This window comes from Temnothorax curvispinosus, unplaced genomic scaffold (assembly GCF_003070985.1).
Source record: "Temnothorax curvispinosus isolate PA1 unplaced genomic scaffold, ASM307098v1 QBEX01006128.1, whole genome shotgun sequence".
NCBI lineage: Eukaryota > Metazoa > Arthropoda > Insecta > Hymenoptera > Formicidae > Temnothorax > Temnothorax curvispinosus.
The window spans coordinates 30,915-51,525 of record NW_020215908.1 but is presented as its reverse complement, the minus strand read 5'-3'; the positions used below and the strand labels follow the sequence as shown (position 1 = coordinate 51,525).

Below are 20,611 nucleotides of genomic sequence, written 5' to 3'. Positions count from 1 at the left end.
TCAGAATATTCAAAGGGTTAATGCGTCACGCTTATAGCGATGGGCATTTAATTTTCAACAATTTTCCATTGGATAATATTAAAAGTGAATTCAAGATTTTTATCACATATTTAAAACAATTGAAGACGCTCGTTAGTCCATCGCTCTACAATTACCATTAATTAAATCAATTGATATGTTATGCGAAAGAGACGTGATGAAATAATAAAAATATATGAAATCGTGACATCTATTGCGAAGATGTAGTCTTTATATATCTTGACTTCGAGTTAAGACAAGATATTCGTGATATCGATCGTGAAAACTGCCCACAATCATCGCTAATTCGCGTTCTCGCGATAATTTTAAGTGTAATAAGGGGGGACATATTAGAGAGCTCGTTATTGAATTATTGTATACTCGACGCAATGGTCGCGCGGAAACGCGCGATGTTATGTTTAAAATGCTCTAGAGTCTTTATTTATTGTACAAAACGCTGGATATTATAGATATATATATATACATATAAGTATACGTTTAAGTTATACATATACGATCTATAGTACCTAATAGGATGTAATCGTATGCTTATTATGTGTATAAATATGAAACAATAAAAAACTACTTCGACGTTTCACACATCTTTATACATTACCTTTCCCATTTCTTTTTATATTTCTCCTTTCAATGTAATAATAGTATATCTAGGAAGCGAGATACTCTGGACGGAAGGATGTGCTTTCTTCTTACGATATTAATTTACGAAAGTCTCGTCTTACAGCGCAGCGTAGATGTTACGACGCCGTACGTCGAAAGAGACGAGAGCAACTTTAATGCTGCAGCCGGCAATATAATGCATTCTAACGTAACGTGTTATATACGTCACGTAACTCTGTTCTACAAAATGCAACGGAAAGTTTCGGAACTTACTCTTCGCGTAGGGAACAAGCGAGCCGAGCCGAGAGAGCGAAAAAGCTTTCTAAGCCGCTCATATATTTGCATCGACGACGGCGGCCACAGGGTGAAGGCGGAAGTTCTACCATCGACGGTAACCAGACGGCAAATATCGTAAATGTCAGACACCGGGAAGATATTGCGCGATTTATCAAAACATCGGCATTCTCTCTCGATATTCTATATTTATCCGTACGTACGCTTCTTTATTTCTCATGATCTCTTTACGGAAAATTAAATTGCATCAGTTATGATTTTCTACGTATCGTAATGTATTGTAATGTATTAACTAATCAGAAAAAAATTTTCGTAAAAATATTTCTACTTTAAAGCATTCTCGATCGAATTGACGTTGTTCTTTTTTTCCTTTTTTTGCTAATAAATCCGCAAGACACGTACGCTTTTTTATTTCTCGTAATCTCTATTTAACAGGAAATCGATATTAAATTAGGTCAGCTATAATTTTGTATGTATCGTAACGTATTACCGAGTATATTAATTATCAGAAAAAATTTCCGTAGCAATATCTCCATTTCGAAACATTCTCTATCAAATTGACGTTGTTGTTTCTTTTCTTTTTTTGCTGATGAATCCACAAGACGCATACGCTTCTTATTATTTCTCGTAATCTCTATTTTACAGAAAATTGATATTAAATTGTGTAAGCTATGATTTTAGACGTATCGTAACGTATCGTCGAGTAAGTGTTAGCTATCAGAAAAAAATTCTCATACAAATATTTCTATTTCAAAGCATTCTCGATCGATTTAACGTTGTTCTTTATTTTCTTTTTTTCCTAATAAATCTGCAAGACATGTACGCTTTTTTATTTCTCATAATTTCTATTTTACAGGAAATTGATATTAAATTATATCAGCTATGACTTTGTATGTATCGTATAACATATAACTATCAAAAAAAATTTTCGTAGCATCTCCATTTCGAAACGCTCTCGATCAAATTGACGTTGTTTTTTCTTTTCCTTTTTTTGTTAATAAATCCGCAAGACACGAGCGCGAAATACGCGGCAATAAACTCGTTTATAAAAAATTTTATAAGCAAAACGAATAATATTTGGAGAACAAGCAAGTAGAAAATGTTTTACAATTTTTAATTAACTTACCTACTTTAATTACCTGCTATCATTTTTTTATGGCATGCGCGAGATCACCGCGTTGCAGGGATGATTTTTACAAAATTTTTACAAATGATACAATTTATAACGTTAATTTTCTGTCAAATAAAGATTATAAAAAATAAAGAAGCACACGTATGTACAAATAAATTTGAAACATTTATTAATTATGTGAACGAGTGCCCGTGCCCGTTCTTTAATGACTTTAACGAAAGACGGAATATATTCGTCGATGCACACTTGAGTTTATTCGCACTCTCGATATTTACACGCTTATTAAAGCAAGCTCGCTCTCTCGTTCGCGTTCGTTCGCGATCGCGACAAGCAAAGTGAGAACGCCAAACACGCGATCGTTCTCTTCAATCAATCGATTATTAATTCCCGTGTTTAACGAAAGATTCATACTATTACTGAAGCGTCTTCCTGCGCGATTAACTAATTCGGAGTAAGAAACGGAGGCAGGGGACAGGAATTTTGGAGGTTATCGTCTCACTGAGACACGCGGGACAACGATTCTACTATGATTCGGCTGTATCTCGCTTCGAATAAATTGTTTCTCATGCACAATTTACTCACCGATCACGGAGCACTGCCAGGAGACCCGCCAAATCACAGCCGTGGAGGAGGGTGATACGTACGGCGCCGGCGTCCAGCACGACATTCGGCACTCGGCGTTCGGCGTTCGTCTCGTGCAGCGACGGCATCCCGAGTCAACACGAGAAGGAACGGAGTATTCGGCGCACATTCAGCTCGCAACACTCTGCTACCGGATATCTTTTCGTTTACGAGAAAGAGGAATTTACACGATCGACAACGTCTCGCGCTACATCGATGTGAACGCGTCGCGTATTTACTTGCGCACTGCGCACCGCCGCGCCGCCGCCGCCGTCACGCCACGGCGCAGTCAGGTGAGCCGTCGAACGCGATTGGCTCCTCGCGACTCGAACCCCCGCTACCCGGCCAATCACGTTCGACCGCTCTGAATCGCCGGCGAGCGGCCGTGGCATTACTGACGCCGTACTAGCCGCGAAACGATACGTTGAAACTTCGCAACAAACGTATACGTACTCTCGAAATCAGTGCGCGGACGATTGTTTTTGTCGACGACCGACTTTGCCACTCGTTTTTGTCAACGCTCGCCGTACGTTATCTGCGAGAGCCATTCGGTATTCATTCTCCCGACGAATTTCGCACAAGTGAAGTGTTATTCGTGCTCCACACGCGCCCGTCGCCGTGCTCCGTGCTGTGTCGACCGTGTTCTCGTTTCTGCGGTTGGCATCCCTGCTCCCTGAGCTCCCTCGTTCCGCGGGCCGCGGTCTGTGCCTCTGCGGGAATAATCGGCGTGCTGAACATTTCGCAAGCGTATAAAGCGTCCGGCGAAATGGATGTGTCGTGACGAATCGCTCGAGGCATCGTGGATCGTCGGAGACGTGGTTGAAAGTACGAGAATGGTGACTTATTTCAAGTTTCGTGATACTTGCGGGGGATAATCGGATAATCCCCCCCCCCCCCCACCGCCATGTATGGTTATCAAACGTAGCATTCTCACGATCGACACTGTCTTGACTGTCTCGCGTCGCACTTTGAACACCGCACGCGTGCCGGTTGTCGTATAATTTATCTCCGATTCTCTCCGAAGGGAGAAAGAGGACCGAGTGTATATTGTCGTGATTGAACGGGACGCCTGCGCCGTGATACGTCGCCCGTTCGTGAATATTTGACAATCTCATGTGTTTCGCGCACGTAGATTAACGCCGAGAGAGTCGCGATTGTTTCGTCGTAATTAATGATACATTAATAATACAGTTTTACATTCGCGAGATTCACGAGATCGAGATCTGTGCGTGCGGTGTTTAATTTTAATTATATTTTCGATTAATCAACTGCGGCGTGTCTTCTAGGGCTGCGGTCCACTTGACGCTACAAATGCTTTGAAGCATTTTTCTTCTTCTTTCTTCATTGAAAGAAAAGAGAAGAGGAATATGCTTCGAAGCATTTGTAGCGTCAAGTGGACCGCAGCCCTATAGTCACTAGCCGTCCGTTTGACTCGCGTAGTATCGCGCCGACGCGATGCCTTCGAGGATTTCGTCGCCATTCGCACGCAGCGCGGTGAACACGGAACGAATTGGTGCCGCGACTCTCTCTCTCTCTCTCTCTCAAATTTCGAAAGAATTTATATCGGAAAACGTTAAAGTATTTCGGGGAAATGTTATCGAGAGCGGCGCGCGGCCTTGGGGTCGTTTTTTTTGTATGCGGCGCACCTGCTTGTTTACGCGAAATCACCCATGTGTGAACGATTAAGTCGCCGGCAGGCAGATCTGTTTCGTACGTCGTAGGGTCGAGATCTCTCGATCGCTCTCTCTCTCTCTTCGCGTACAATTACTGAATTATTTCTTGCGCAATTAACTATTTACGTTGAATGATTCGCGCGGGTACTTCGCGCGATTTATTACGTTGAGTGATTCGCGGGAATCGAAGCGACGCGGGACGGGAGTGCCGAACTTCGATTGCATCGCGTATTTTCGCACGATTCGTTTGATTTGAATTGATCATTTGATATACAGTAGTCTCGCGAACGTCGCTGACGTCGAGAGTATCGAGAGTGTATAAAGTGCGTTCACAATTGACCGTACTTTCGTGAGTTGCGCGAGTTGCGAGGGCAGAAATTGAGAGGAAGAAGAAGTTCAGAAGGTATCGAACGACGAAGTAACTACGGCGCGTTATGAAACTGAACGTGACATCGGAGCAGCGAGGGAATCCTGCGTAGCTGACATCCCGAGCAGCCTGAGAGGAGGAGGAGGCCTAGGATAGGCATCGGGCATCGGCGTACCAACACTTCTGGTAAGTGTTACTTTTTATTTTTTCTACAGATATAAAATCCCTTTTTTCATTTATCCTTATTTATTTGTTATGCTAAACCGTGATTCGGAATATAAATTAGTAAAAAGAAATAATTTGAAAAATTTGATTCAAGTTGACTCTAACGTAAAGACCTCTTCCGGAGAAGTAATTAAAAAAAAAAATTAATCTGAATAACGAATAAGATGTTCAATGCGCGTGACAATTATTTAATCGATTCGATTATTTTTGTTACAGAAAATATCCCCGCGGGAAGGAGCATCTTTGCATCGAGGGAACACTGACATCTCGAGCAGCCTGAGAGGAGGTGGAGGCCTAGGAGAGGCATCAGGCGCCGGCGGAACAACATGCGGTAAATATAATTGGTTTATACATATTGTGTTTTTTGCGGAAGGTTTATCCAACCGATTTTTTAATCGGATGGTTAGTCAAAGAGTAAAAATTAGTAGTTATATTTTTTAAATTCTTGTGGAATAAGCTCGTGTTCAATAAATAGAGTATTTTCAAGAAATTACGTCATTTTTTAAAATTAAATTTGTTTAACGAACTAAAATATAGAATTCCATGTTTTATGTTCGGTAATTATTTTTCGAAATACTGACTGTCTCTTTTCTTTCTTGTTCTAATTTAGATTATATATTTGATTGTTACAGAATCATCGTAGCGACGTTGCAGATACAGCTCCGCTGCTGCGCATCGGGGTCGGTGAGTCGATGATAAAAATTTTATAGTTAAATCGTTATGACGTGAGATTCAGTAAACGTTATCTTTTAAAACTGAAAAATTTTTTGTAGATTTTTTTTTAAACTTGACTAATTTCGCGTTAACTTTAACTTAAATAATTGATTTTGAGGAATATAATTATAATAATGAGATGTAGCTATCGAAATTCAAATACTCGAGTGCACAAAATATTCACGTTAGTTTATTCAATATTGTGCGGAAAATTTATTAATTATCCCTTTCGGATCTTACGTCATAATTTTTTTTCTCACCCTTTTAAGATGATGATATTCTCGATATTCGAAACGATAAATCGAAAAAAATGGGCCTTAGATTTTCTTAGTTCGCGTTTATCAATTGTCTCACTCATTGTGTTCGCATTTTTATTAAAGTATGCTTATACCACATTTAAAGTAAAGTTCCTGTCATTTGTAAAAGTAGTTGAATTTATTTGGATTGTATACGCGTTTAATTAAAAGATTTTTTTCCAAGTAAGAGCTTTTGACTAATTTACATTCTTTTTGTTCCTAATCGAAGAAATTATCTCGCGTGTAAAGAATAGTATACAGATAATAAGATAATAAGTACAATGCGGATATAGTAATTCCATAATTAATTAATTTAATTGCTATAAATGGCCCTTTGCGACGCGGTCGTGTTTCGCGCATCGTGACAGAGAGAGCGTAAGATCATTACGCTTATCTGCCAGCTATAATCAGCTGGCAATGGAAGGATTATATTTCCTTTCTATTTCTGGCTTTGCCGGAGTCGATTTGGCCAAAAAAGGTATGTGCATGCAGTTAAGGCAATATTTTTTGCATATACATATATATAATCGGAGACAGAAAGGTGACGTCTCCAATTCAATTTGAATTAACCGAACTTAAAATCTCTTAAACTCTCTTTTAAAATTTTAAACACTCTTTTAAACATACACTTCCTTAATCTCGGGTAATCGCGGTCGCGGTCTAATTAATATTGATAATCTAAATAAACTAAATAAACTAATAAATGCGGGTAGGTAGGAATGAAGCATTAGGTAAATAGAAATATGGTTAGGTAGGAATGTGAACATACAAGAATATGTGGATAGGCAGGGAATACATATATAGAGTTAAAAGTCCGGGCAGGTAGGAACATGGAGGGATTATAACTCGTAATGTTAATTATGTAGAATAATTATGTAATAAGTTAAATTTATGTGAATCTTGAGTAGCTACGTATAATATTACATAATATTATTTAATTGTCATTTTATTAATTATGTAATAAATTTTAAATTTATTACATAGTATGTAATTTTATAGACAGTACGTTAAAATTATGTAATATTATATCATATTACTTAATAATATGTACCTAATATTAATTATAAACAAATTATTATAGTAAAGAATTGTACGAAAAATTGTATTAAAATTGAAATGGGATACCAATACTGGATATATGTATTATACAAAATCGACAGAAGACGTACGATAAATATAATATAAAATTTGCTAAATTAGTGTTTTGTAATTATTGCGTTTTTACAATTTTTTAGAATATTCAACGAATATTCAATTTTATGCTTTATTTTGAATTTCGCGTTTGAAAGATTATCACTATAATTAATTATTATAATTTTCATATAAATGTGAAGACGTGAAGATTCGAATGCTGAATCAACGATCAAATAATAGCTTCTCGCTCGTGAAATTTGACATCTGCCTAAAATTTAATATTATAAAATTATATTTTTTAAAATTATTACGAAATTCATGACTTACTTAAAATTATCACAATTCGTTATTAATCGGAATACGCAAAATGCAAAACAATATTTTTTGAAGAATTGATTTCATAAATTTTACTTTGATTTCATAAAATATTCTATATTTTGCAACGTTGAAGACCGCATTTTTACATTCTTCGTTCTTGAATGCGATCGTTATCTCAGCTGTTATCACTGTATCTCGCGTCAGGTGGACGTTAAGACGTTCGTACCGGAGGGGAGGCGTAACGATTTTCAACGTGGAGGGTTAATTAGTTCGATGCCCCGTTGAAGATCGAAGACCCAGTTGCAGAACCAGAATTAATTCCTGGTTTTCTTACATCTCGGATCCTTGGTAGCAGTGGTTTCGGCACGAGTAGGTACGCAACATCGAGATTCGCGAAATTAATTAGAACATATATGTATATTATAAGAGAAGATTTTGTTCTTCTCAATGAAATATTCTTCTATTATCGCTAGTGTTAATCATGTTTCTGTCTTGCTCATAAAAAGACAGTAAAGTTGAGTAAAGTGGATATGGATAAAATAATTGTTTATAAAAGAAAGAAAAAAAAGAAAAAATAGTAAAAAAGAAAAAAAAAGGAGAAAAGTAAAAAAGAAAAAAAAAGAAAAAAGGAATGAGTAGATTTAAGAAAAAAAATTTAAAAAACCAGGATACAATTATAACATAACACATCTTTGATATAATGTAGTTACAAACAACTATATTTTATTTTTCAATTTTTTGTTTCTCATAAACATGGTTTCTCGAAACCATTTTCAAGGACTAGATTTTACGGTCCTAAATATCAATATTAATTATTGAATGCCTACATCTCATGCATTTTGTTAATAATATACTCGTTTGTAACTGCTCTTTGATAACAATTATTTTATCCATATGTTTTTAAAATAAAATAAATATATATTGTAATGGATATATATTTTAATTATAAGAAAGAAATGTATTTTAATAATGGAAGAATATTACAATAGTGTAAATATATATACAGAATGCAATAATTTGAAAAACAATCGTCGTTAACTTGCTGCCGAAATGATCGCTATCGGGGGCAATCCGGAAGATCTGGGATTCATTCCTTCCTGCAGCGGGGCCCTTGACGTTCAACGGGTTTGCTTAATTTTCTGTCACATTCTTTTGATTTCATGATTAGGGTATATTTCAAAATTAGGGTATATTGAGCTCACCTTCTATCTTGAGAATCGTTTTTCTCTATGGACGTATCACCCGGCGGAGGAACTTTGCTCTGATCTCTGATCAAATCGTTAGATCAGTTATCCTTAAACCGATGGTAACGTAATTTTTTTACTTCTTGCGATTTTTTTAGATTTAAAATAAGTAGACTTTAAATAGACTTTAAAATATATAGGCAGAAGATAAAGCTTTTTATTCAATCGTTGATTTGCACCTCGAAACATCTCATATTTTTTCTATAATAAGAAAATTTAATAATAAAAAATTGATTGTTTTTAAAATATTTACAATAGTTAAATATTTGATCTAAAATAGTGAATTTTTGTATTATTATATTTATTTCGAACATCTTTGTGTAACCTGGCGTTAGTAAAATAACTCAAATGTATGTATTTATAATATAAATGTATGTATATAAATATTTCGAAAGCAAATTCTTTATCATATATTTTACAATTCTGTATACTTTCCACTTTTTATGCAGATAATAATAAAAAATTATAAATTGTGATAAATAAATTGTAATTATACATTGTTATATATTGTGAGGTATAACAATATATAATTACAACTTATTTTTATTACAAAAAAAAATAATAAATAAAAAAAGCATTTATTCAAAGAAAAGAGGACCGCAAATTAAAGTTGGCGGGGGTGGTGGAGGGCCTCTACAGGTTGATCTGTTTTTATTAGAAATTTTAATTTTAATTAAATTTCGAAATATATAAAATAACGTTACTTATTTTGCGTGCGTAAAATTACCGTAAAATTCTTCCTTGAAAATTTACTATTAATCCTGTAATAAAAGAAGTGGAAACAATTATCTATATAATACAATACTTTTATATCGGATTTAATTTGGAGGAAAAATAAGAATAAAAGTTTTTTTTTTTTAAATTATACGCAGATAGATAGTTTGTTCTGTTTCTCCTTCGAATTCTGTTGCGAATAGTTGTCTAGATAATCGATGATTTAGAAACTTCATAAATTTGACTTGATACTGAATTGTTTCAATTTCTGACTGCACTTTACGCTAGCGGTTTTCTGCTAGTTCGTCTATCAATTATTTGCATATATCTGCTACATCCAAGATCCTTCTTCGCAATAGGTACTATTCTTTTCCCGTTTTCGTATTCCTCGCTATTTCGCGCCGTATGAATTTTTTATCAATTTTTTTTTTAACCGACTACATGCTTTTCTCTCCCGGCTTCCATTCTTCCATTCTTCTGTTGATTCTCTTCCTTTCATCATCAGAAATTCTTCAGCCGTCGCTTTTGCGACCCGGATAGGATCGCGAGAACTTAAAAGAACCGGGCGCATAGAGCGCCAATAGTATTTCCCTGCAAACTTTGAGTTGCAGCATTTCAGTAGATGACAACGAGAGCGAGAGCAAAAGTAGGGACGGATTTCGAGCATACTTTCTAATATATTTGTAAACAGGTTGCGAAAGTTGCTGGTGATTTAAACTTGTTGCACGTTTTGGTAGGACTCTATAAAGAAAATGGAACTTAATTGCTCAATTTACTTGTAACACTGTACTGTACGTTATCAGATCACATTTTTTAATAGAAAAATTTTATTCCATTCTTATTTGACTTCTATATATGTAATTGATTATTGTTATATTTAAATGAGCAAATGTACATTAAGTACATCCTGCTTACATGACGCTTACATGCACGCTTATCTTATCTCTTTTAGCATATATATGTATGTATGTATATATATATGTATATTTAACTTTCGGTTTACAGTTAAGGCGAGAATTTTGTAACTGTTAAGTGAGGCTGTTTCAATACACACATTATAAAAGTCTCATTTGAAAGTTACAATTCGATTGAATAAAAACCGAAAAATTTTTAATCAGATTTTGAACCTGAATCTTCGGCTCACTAAAGTAGCGCACATCACTCTGCGCCACGATCACCACTTTTTAATCTTAATGATTATAATTAAAGTAACATAATTTGGATATAATCATTAAGATTATACACAAACAAAATTTGATCTTTCAGTAATTATTAATTTGACTGTAGTCTGATAAGAAAAATAATGTTTTTCCAAAGATTTGATGCTAGGCACGTTAAGGAAAAACTTGCGTAAGACGCGCCGACAAAGCTTAGTATCCCATTAAGCCGTCCGTTTAACGATCGACTTCCCCAACGACACGCCGATTACCTCATCGAGAAAATTGGCATGCTAATTATCACGTGGGCGCGGCGGTTCGCGGCTTTTCGTTACGGCACCGCGGCGGGGCACGACCTTTCGCCGACCGGGGAGCAAACAAGACCTTTAATAAATCAGCTAATGGACGCACCGGCGGAATTGCCGGACTAATTCCGGGTCCAGGAAGTAGAACGGGTGACACAGAACGGATTACGGGTGAAATTCCCGCGTGTAGGAGGTACCGGGCGCGTCGCGACGGGACGTGTATTCTCGAGTTCACTCGTTTTACGAGGTACATGCGGATAATAAGAATTACGTTCAATTAGCCTTACGTTTTGACGCGCGTGTAATTTCCGGTTGCGTAAAGTTCACGCGTCACTATCCTCGATCTCGACTCAGACACCGAGGATTTGTTGACGACCGATCGAAGAGACTTTTAAGCCTCGAATGGTCACGAAGCAGCCGGACATCCTGATTTACGAAAGATGTATCCCCTTTTTTCCCTTGATACCCTTGATAATAGATTTTTTAAATGTATCGTACCTCTATGTGATAAAAGATTCAGGTGTAGTTTATTCTGTCACCGTTATTCCGGACGGTACGTTTCGCTTTAAAACACGGGCGAGAAAAAAATCGAGGACCGAATACGCAAGAATTAAGGTCGTCGTGATAGCTTTAGCTTCGATGCCCGTGGAGTCTTCTCATGATTATCTACTTTCTTAAACGCGATCTCAATAAATCGTTCCTTACCGCGGCGTAAAGTTAATCCTGCAGAAGCAATCTCATCTCAACTTACTGTACACACCGTACAGCCCTTCGCGCTGGCTTCGGAAATATTTCCGGGCTTTAAAGGCTACGGGCGAGGATAGGAATAGGTACGTTAATAGGAAAAGAATAGGTACGTTAAGAGAACTATCCCGGTATGATGTGACATTTACTTGAAATGATATTCAAGAACCCGAATCTGTCCGCGTAGATTCGCGGAGAAGCGAAAATAAAACAATTCTTGGTTTTTTACATACATTGTTATAATATCGGTATTTTACGTGCTTTTAATATGCACATTGTTTCTGCGCGTCCATCTGAAATTACGCTGTTTCAGTTGAACAAAAGTTTCTTCCCGCGTCAGAGACTGTCATGCTTAAACACGAAGCGCGCTTGCTGATTAATACGGATCCTCCGCGAAATGTATCATTTATCTCGTAATGTATACACATATTATAAATCAGCTCTCTCTGCACGAGTTGCGTAATACTCGAAATTCATACGAGCGTGAATTCATATTTTTGCGCGTTTATAAAACTCTTTGGACACCATTTTACTTCGAATTTCACTGCGCGAGCCGCGTACTCGGTCGTCGGTGTATTTTTTTTTATGTGATATCTGATTTCACGCTACCGCCGCTTTGAATTCTAAAGGATCAGGGATCAGATATAGGACGCACGCTCGTCTCGCGGGCTTCAAATGTAATCACGTATCCAAAGTATTCTAGAAGCATTTATTAATCTCAATTCTATTATAACTGGCAATTTTATTCTAGTATAATCTGGTCTAGTATGGAGCAATGACGATCTTATACTTTTATCGTTTTTAACCAATCTAAAATCTATTTCTGGATATTAAATTTTGCAGCTAATTCTCAGTTATATAAGACCGTCCCGATAAGATCTGTTTAATGAAGATCGTGCATTTAAAAATGACCAAAAAATATAAATTTAAAAAACTTTCTTTTTTAAGAAAGTAGTTTTTTTTCTAAACATTTTGAATTATACAAAATTATTTTTAAATATGTCTAAATATCTAAAAAAAAGAGGATGAATGTGTTGTTCTTTTGTAATTTAAATGGTCAGAATCGAATAATTAAAAAATAATTTTAAAAATTTGTTTAAAATTTTTTTTGCTTGTCACCTAGTAGTATTCTGTATTAAACCTTTGAATACATTACTGCTGATGAAATGAGAGAGAGAGAGAGACGCTGAACGTATAAAGGGAAGCTTCTCCTAGAATTATCTAAACTTGTAATGTTCGCGTTTCACATTTCACGCGACGTTATCACGGGATGAGATTTCAATAGTTTCACGTATTATGGTTGAGCTCCGTTGAAATGTTACCGTAACAAGGGTTGAAGAGCCGAGTGCGGAGACATATTATATATTTACATTGGTACCCGTAGTTAATACTGCGTATAGAGAGGACTGGAACATTGTATGCATTGGATCTGCTTCCCGCAGAGTTGTTTCACATCTAACTCTTAACATCTAGCGAATACACGTGCGAGTTTATTTATTTGTCTTTGCGCGCGTCTGTTTCATGACTTGTGGAATAAATTTTGGCGAGATACTTTTGCGGATTCGACTATCCGCACATTGAGTTCAGAAAATATATAATAATGCTATTATCTATAATAAAACACACTTCAAACAATCAAAAATATATGAAATATATTGTATTACCTTATATAGTATATTATAATATATTATACTATTTTATTAATATATAATAGTACATACTCGTATTATAAAATGATAGTATTATTTATATAATAATAGTATAATATTATAATATATTATACAATATAATACATATTAAAGCACATATATCAAAATATACGGCATAAAAATTATAAATAAAAATATATTAGATTTCTCTTCTGAGATTATCTAAAATCAGCTTAACAAAATATTTTTAAGATAAATTTTATGTTTTTCTTAATGTCTGTTAGTTTTTTTATAATAGAATGATCGAACGACGCCGCCGAAGGCGGGCGAAGTTCGATCAATATTATATTTACCGTCTCGTTCGAAGATGATAGAGAATTAACAATGTAGTCCATATATATATTTTTTGTAAAAATATATATATGGACTACATTGTTAATTCTCTATCATCGAGAACGAAACGGTTAATATAATTCCCTAACACTTAAAACGAGGGTAGTTCATACAATAAATAAGATCATCGTGATTTGCTTTAAAAATAACATTAATGAATATCAATTTATCTAAGTTTCAGCATATATATTAATGTTCGGAAAATTTGAAATATAAGGTTGAAACTTTGATGTGGTCAAACTTTTCCAGTTTCTCTTGCAAGGCACTTTGAGATCACGTTCTTCATCCCTCGTGATAGTGGAGAAAAGTAGACAGTTTAATTCTTTTTTATCCTCTTATTCTGTAGCACTTTCTGTAGCACATGTTTCTCTCACTCATCATCTCCTTCCCGCTTTCTTTCCACGCGCTCTCGGAGACTTCTTCCTTTCATTTCTCTCAGGCTGTTTCTGAACTTAACACGTGTAATTCTTTAGAGTGGACATACATCTAATGTTTCCGTGGTTGGGTAAAAACAGTCGGCGACTGCGGTCGACGTAAACTTCCGTGAGTTTCGAGGCAGTCCAAATTTAGTATACAGACAAGCGCGTGCGACATTATTGGCACACTTGTATAACAAGTGATATATTTGTAGATATTACTATCAGATAGCATTGCATTCACGTACAATGCAAAATCTGATATTTTAGTTATTAAGTTCATAAAATCAGTACTTAAATTTAACGTGATATTATTTATCTCTGCGGTCTAAGAACTTTTCTTGCTACAGCGGCGACAAAAAATTGACGTGTCACGCCGTTTAGTTAAAGACCCGTCACTGCAGTGGTTTTTTTTAGAGAGCACAGCTCCATAGTTCAGATGCGAGCTTTCCTAAACTTTCCCTTACTTGTTTTCACGAGTATCGCGATTGTTCCACACAGATGATGCACGTGAAACGTGACAATGCCGCGTACGCGGATGTTGCATCTACCACAGGTAATGGACACACATCTCGATAACGTTCAAGCTCGGCAACGCGTTCATTGTCACCCTCATCGCCGCAGAAACTCGACGCGTTTACATATTCGCTAGGATAGTATCGATCAGAGAGAGAAAAGAGAAAGAGAGAGAGAGGAGATATCGATATATATGTATATAAGAAAAGAAGGATGCGATTTTTTCAAAATAGATCGCCGTTTTATTGGGGAGGAAGGAACGTTCGCCGATGAATCATAATGGCTATCTAATAAGTTATTAATATTATCTCGATAATACTCGTTTGCGGTTACCTCGTGGTCGCCGGGTGATTAAATCACCGCGAAAGTCGGGCGATATTTATCAAACGCATAATGAAAATTAAATCCCGGACCGCGCGGTCTATCCGGACCGGATCGACGGTTGGGAAATCCTGTTGCACACTCTCCACACTACGCGCGAGAACGCCTCGCTGCTCTTACAGGCGGAGCGCATGTGTGTGGTGTTTCCGTTCATGTACCTGTGCCTGCGGCATTATCCGGCGGTTCGTGCAAAATTCGCGGAGGCGTGATCGTGAGCAATTCCCTCACGCGCCGATGAAGCGATCCTTTCAGTGGGGGATCGCCGATAGCAGGTGAATAAACAGGCACGTATGCCAGGGACCGGAGGGTTGAGCCTGGCACTTCGCGCTGCCTGCTAATGACGCCGAGCGACTGTAGAATGGACGCGCCAGTGAACGACCGGTCGAGAAATATTTTCCCCGCCGTTTTCTCTAGGTACCGCGTTTAAAATTTCGATTTTTATCTCCGTGTCATCCGCGTCTTTGTGTCGTGAGAGTCGCTCGGACCTTTCTTCCGTATAAGTTTCCAAACAATTTAATCGTATAAAGATACGAACTTTCGACATCGTCCGAAATCGAAAATTCTTCGAGAATCTTCAAAAATCTTTGAATGTTCTGGCTTAGATAGCTCGAAACTCTCGAAAGAATTCTGAATGTCCGGGAAACTTTTTTCTTACAGACGCATGTGAATCTCGAATAAACGATTAGGATTCTTGAAAATAAGATTATTGTTTATATTTGCAGGTGTGTGAAATAAAAAATGCATTGTAAAGTAATAACGTAGTTAAAAAGGAAAAATATATCCCTCTTGATACATTTAATATCTATCATTGATACATTTAAAACTTTTCAAAATCTTTCAATTTCGAATAATATTACGATTTTATGCTACCTATTTTTGAAATAATTTGATGTCTTGAGTTCGTCTTTAAGCGTGCTATTTAAAATTAACTTTCAGCAAGTGTATTATAAATTCCTTTAAATTTCATACTGTGTATATAAAACACCGCTGAAAAAATGATTGAAACTAGAAGATTTATAAAGTATAATGCGTCTTTATTTTTTATATTTTACTATCAATTATACAACAATTAGACAATATATACATCTTGTTGTTAACACATCCATGTAGCGTAGGAAGGCATTGAAGCCGTTTTGATGTGTGAATGACCCCGGGGTACAAAGTGTATGGGCTTCCGTGTGCTCTCACCATTTTAATCTGCTCCGCTCGATTTGACTCTCGAATAAACGAAGGCTGCTGTGTAAGAGAAAAAGCCGCTGCAGGAAACTGTCTATTATAAAAGGGCTGTCCTAAGTGAATTTAGTTTCTCTCTCTCTAAATTCAACTTTAGAGCCTTGTTACGTACTCTTTAATGCAATTAATAAAACAGAATACTAAATTATGTAATTAGAAAATTTATAAACGCAACGTGTCGTGAGGTGTTCTGAGAAATTATTTTATGTATATAATTACATTTCACTTATTATTTTATTTAATATATTTTATTTAATAATTATTTAATAAGCAATATTATTAAAATTTACTTTGCGATATTATTCGTTTTATCTTAATTTTTTATCATATGCTGGTTGACAAATGATGGAAATAATATATTATTTTTCTAAATAAATGAAATGAACGAGCGAGAATGCTCTTCAGGCAACTTCTATGCGTGTCGAGCGGAATATCATTGTTAATTCCAATTTGTAATTTGACACAATCCTATTAACAGTGCTATGACAACGAGCACTCGGTCTGAAATTGCGGTCAAACTAATGAGAGAGGCTTTCTTGCGAATATCTCGAATGCGCTGGGTCGTACAAGAATAGAAGCGCGGGAGACACAACAAGGTCTCTAAGAAGGTGGACCTTAGTATCCAAGAAGACGCGTCCCGTATATCTCGCACTTACTGAACAAAGTTTCCCGTCTTATAAGAGATCTTTTTGTCCTGTCTCCATTTCCCTCGTGAATACGAAAGTCCATCCGCAGGTTGGACGTCGTGGAAATAAAACCACTGACGCAGTTAGTTACAGCAGATAACGTAAAATTGCGTTGATTCAAAGAGCACTGAGGTCGCCAACGATTACGACGACCAATTGCGCGTATACGATAATTTGTTTAAATCAAAGGAGAACCCTGTTCATAACGAGCTTTTAACCTTGTAGTCGTACTAGTTAGCCGCTTGTTAAATCTCACTCAAAAACCGTAGTTCGTAAATGCAAGTTCGGGTTATTATTACTTTTCGAGCCACGTTAGAAACCCCAACGTGGAAATAAAAGTAGATCGTAAAACCATTGATAGATTTATAGTTACATAAATCGTTTAATTTATTGCAAGTTAAATTTTTTGATAATTTTTTTTACATGTCTCACTGTTGTGATTTGAGTTCAGAATTGAGATTTTAAGTACATTTGTATATATTTCTTTCTTTTGACAAAATTATTTTCTCGAGAACGTTGCTTTATGTCTATAAAAATAAATCTTCTCTAAAAAGTAAATCCACGATTCTTCGTAAGTTTATGTTTGAGATACGATTCTTAATACACAGAACTTCATCATTACTGTCATAATAAAATATCAGTTTAATTAGCATAATTAGAAAATTCGTAAGCATAAAGCGGTTGACAAGATATTTTGGAAAGTCATCTTTTTACATAATTGTTTCGTCATACAATATTATTATTAAATATCCATATTACAAAGTTATCTGTTTTAGAGTCTAGATTTGATAAAGGGTTTTAGTCATACAAATCCACACATAAAATAATTAATTACAAAATGTAATTGACGCTTTTCATTATTCATATACCTTTCCACGGTATTTTCCGTTATCCGTGCAGAAGTTTTAATTTGAAACATAAACAAACGCTCTAATATCCCCATATTTTTCGCCTTTATTTATCGAAGCAGAACTGGAGAAAAAGCTCGTTGCTCCACTTTATTCATAAGACTCGTTATTATCTGACAGCTTGTTATGGCGATAATGCATGGGTTTAGTGTCTTCAAGAATTTATAGCGACCTTGGCGCAAAGAGGAGAACCTAGGCCGTCATAAACGACACAAAAGGGGTTCAGTATAATGGGTTGACTCATCAATTAAGATCAATTATGGTCCTTGGCCCGTAGAGTTGCATATTGTAACATTTTTCTGCGAAATCTTAACGGACATTTTTCTTAAAATCCGAATTAATTTATCTCAGTATATAAATATAAATATAATATAAAAAAATATATAAATATATAACTATACAGATAATATAAAAAATGTTATTTTCAGAAAAGTCTGTCTGGAAACTAATTTATTCTTCAATACTTTGACTGCTAAGAGCTGACTTGAGCTTAATAAATCTATAATACATTATTATAATACTTTATTGTTTTTCTAATGTCTTAAAATAATTTATATTGTTTCTTTAATGTCTTATAAATATTGAGTAAAATTATTTTTAATTGAATAAATAAAATCGTCATCCATAAATGAGTGACAGGAGCTTTGCGAAGTTTACGCGTCACTCGAATATGGGTGACATGGCAGTTAAAATATTAAGAAAGTTATTGATGAAATGCATTTTTTATAGTTTTTGTATTAAAATGGATTTTAATTATTATTAACACTTTGTCGAGAAACACACCAGTACGTCATCTGTTAAATAATTTTTTAAATAAAGAGTCTATAAACATGTGTATGTACATATATTAATGGAGTTTATCAGTTCTAGCTAGAATTATCGATCTTGTCCTTAAAAAGAAAAAGAAACATTTAAATAATCAGAGACAAAAAAATTATCTAAACGTTTAAAGAGTAAACTTCGATAAGGTAAAACCTTCGCTCTCGTCGCAAGAGAGTTTTCTAGACTGGATGGAAGTGCGGTAGGTGTAAAAAAGATCGTCCCGCAGAGATCCAGAGAAAGGTATCCATTACGACGCGTGATTTTCAACAACAGACAACGTCGTGCTTTCAACACGGGTGCGGTTTCGCGTCCCGGAAACGTGTTCATTAGCATACTTCGATTAAACAATGTCCTTAGCAAGCGCGCTTTCCCCCTTCGAGTGGGATGGGAAATAAGTGCAGAGGGAAAGCTGCGGAAATGGTCCGCGGCGATACCGACGGGCGAAACGGAATTATTTATCTCGCGCTGGCCGCGCGGCATCCAGGACCTTGATAAATAGATCCTCGCGCGAAACGTTGCAGCAGGTTACCGCCGGTGCGGACTCGAGAAAGGACCATTAGGTATAGGGATCCACCGTGGTGGCAATGGCAGTAAAAAAAAAACAAAAATAACGAAAACGAGGAAAAAAGAAAGAAAAAAAAATGGCAAGCAGATCGGTCGGCGTTGCGGGATCGGCGGAATAAAAGCGGCCGTTTATAGTCGCCGCTGGGTTGCCCCCCGTCCTTTTTCATCGGGCGCATCGCTATGGAAAATTGAAATAATTAATCGTGTGTCCGGCTCTCTTTTTTCCTCTCTTTCGCTTTCTTTCTCTTTCTTCTTCTCTTCCGCTCAGCTTTCGAGGATGCATCCTGCCGTTATCATCGCGCGCCGAGCGCGGCTATATGAATCGCATTAATCAACCGACCGAAAACCGGAGCTTTCTTCCGTCTTTAAACATACATAAAGCACACCCGCGCATATTAGCACATTTACCGTGGAATCGAGCGTTCCGCAATCGATGCTTTAATCATTTGCCTCCGGGGGTACAAGCGCAAAACGCAAGAATACCCGATAACATCATAATAACTCCTCGATAACCATTTCTCGTACGATATAATACGGCGATGAGTTAATAATACCGTGTAACGTTACGATAATATAAAACTGTTAAACGTGTATTGTGCATTTCGCATTTTAAAGAGAGATTTGCGAGATGCAGATTTGCGAGATGCAATCGAGTCCCGTGGACGATAAAAAGTTAACGATAAAAACGACGTTATTAAATATTAATACGATTGATGCAGCAGTAAGGAACGTTGTCGTGATTAATGAATCATTTCATTAGCGATCATTAAATAAAGTATTTTACTTTATCGCGGCCATTAAACGCATTTCGCATTATCGCGACTATCAAACGTTTTAATGGCACGATACATGAGAGCGCGTACTTTCGCGATATTCGATGTGCACACAATCATATTATTTAATTTCGTTAATTAAAACATGATTCGACACTTTGAATTGCGTGAAATACGATTCTGCGCGGAATATATATTTTATTTATTTACGGGATATGTCCATCGAGGTTATTTATAAAATGTCGTATCGTAAGCTCTCCCTCTAGACGATCTACAATTCGTATCAGAAATCAGAATTCCATCAAAAATTTTTACGCGCCGTGTAACACGGAAAAATATTTGAAGAAACGAAAGTACTCGCGTATACATATATAAAAGATGTACTGCAATGCGCACGTGTAACCAAATATCTATATGTATATTGCGTAGAAAATTATAAATAAAACTTTATCCTGAAATTTGACACGAGATATAGAGATACGCCAAAAAAATGAGTAGTTATTTTATTTCATGTGGCATGGCACTACATCTATACTTCCTGTAGTATATAGAACCCGTATATTGCTCAGAAATCGAAATGAAACGAAATGACAAGTGCGCTTTTTATATAAAATGCACTTTGACGGATAATGAATACGCGTGTGCACGGCTCTCTCTCTCTCTCTCTCTCTCTCTCTCTCTCTCTCTCTCTCTCTC

At 36.2% G+C, this 20,611-nt stretch overlaps 1 long non-coding RNA gene across 1 annotated transcript; it reads left to right on the top strand.

Annotated features, from left to right (window-relative positions):
- The first annotated feature begins 4,443 nt into the window (after positions 1–4,443).
- Positions 4,444–5,636, top strand: LOC112455489. Its single transcript, XR_003040862.1, has 3 exons — positions 4,444–4,909; positions 5,165–5,279; positions 5,581–5,636. It is a non-coding gene; the product is annotated as an uncharacterized LOC112455489 (long non-coding RNA).
- The last annotated feature ends 14,975 nt before the right edge of the window (positions 5,637–20,611 follow it).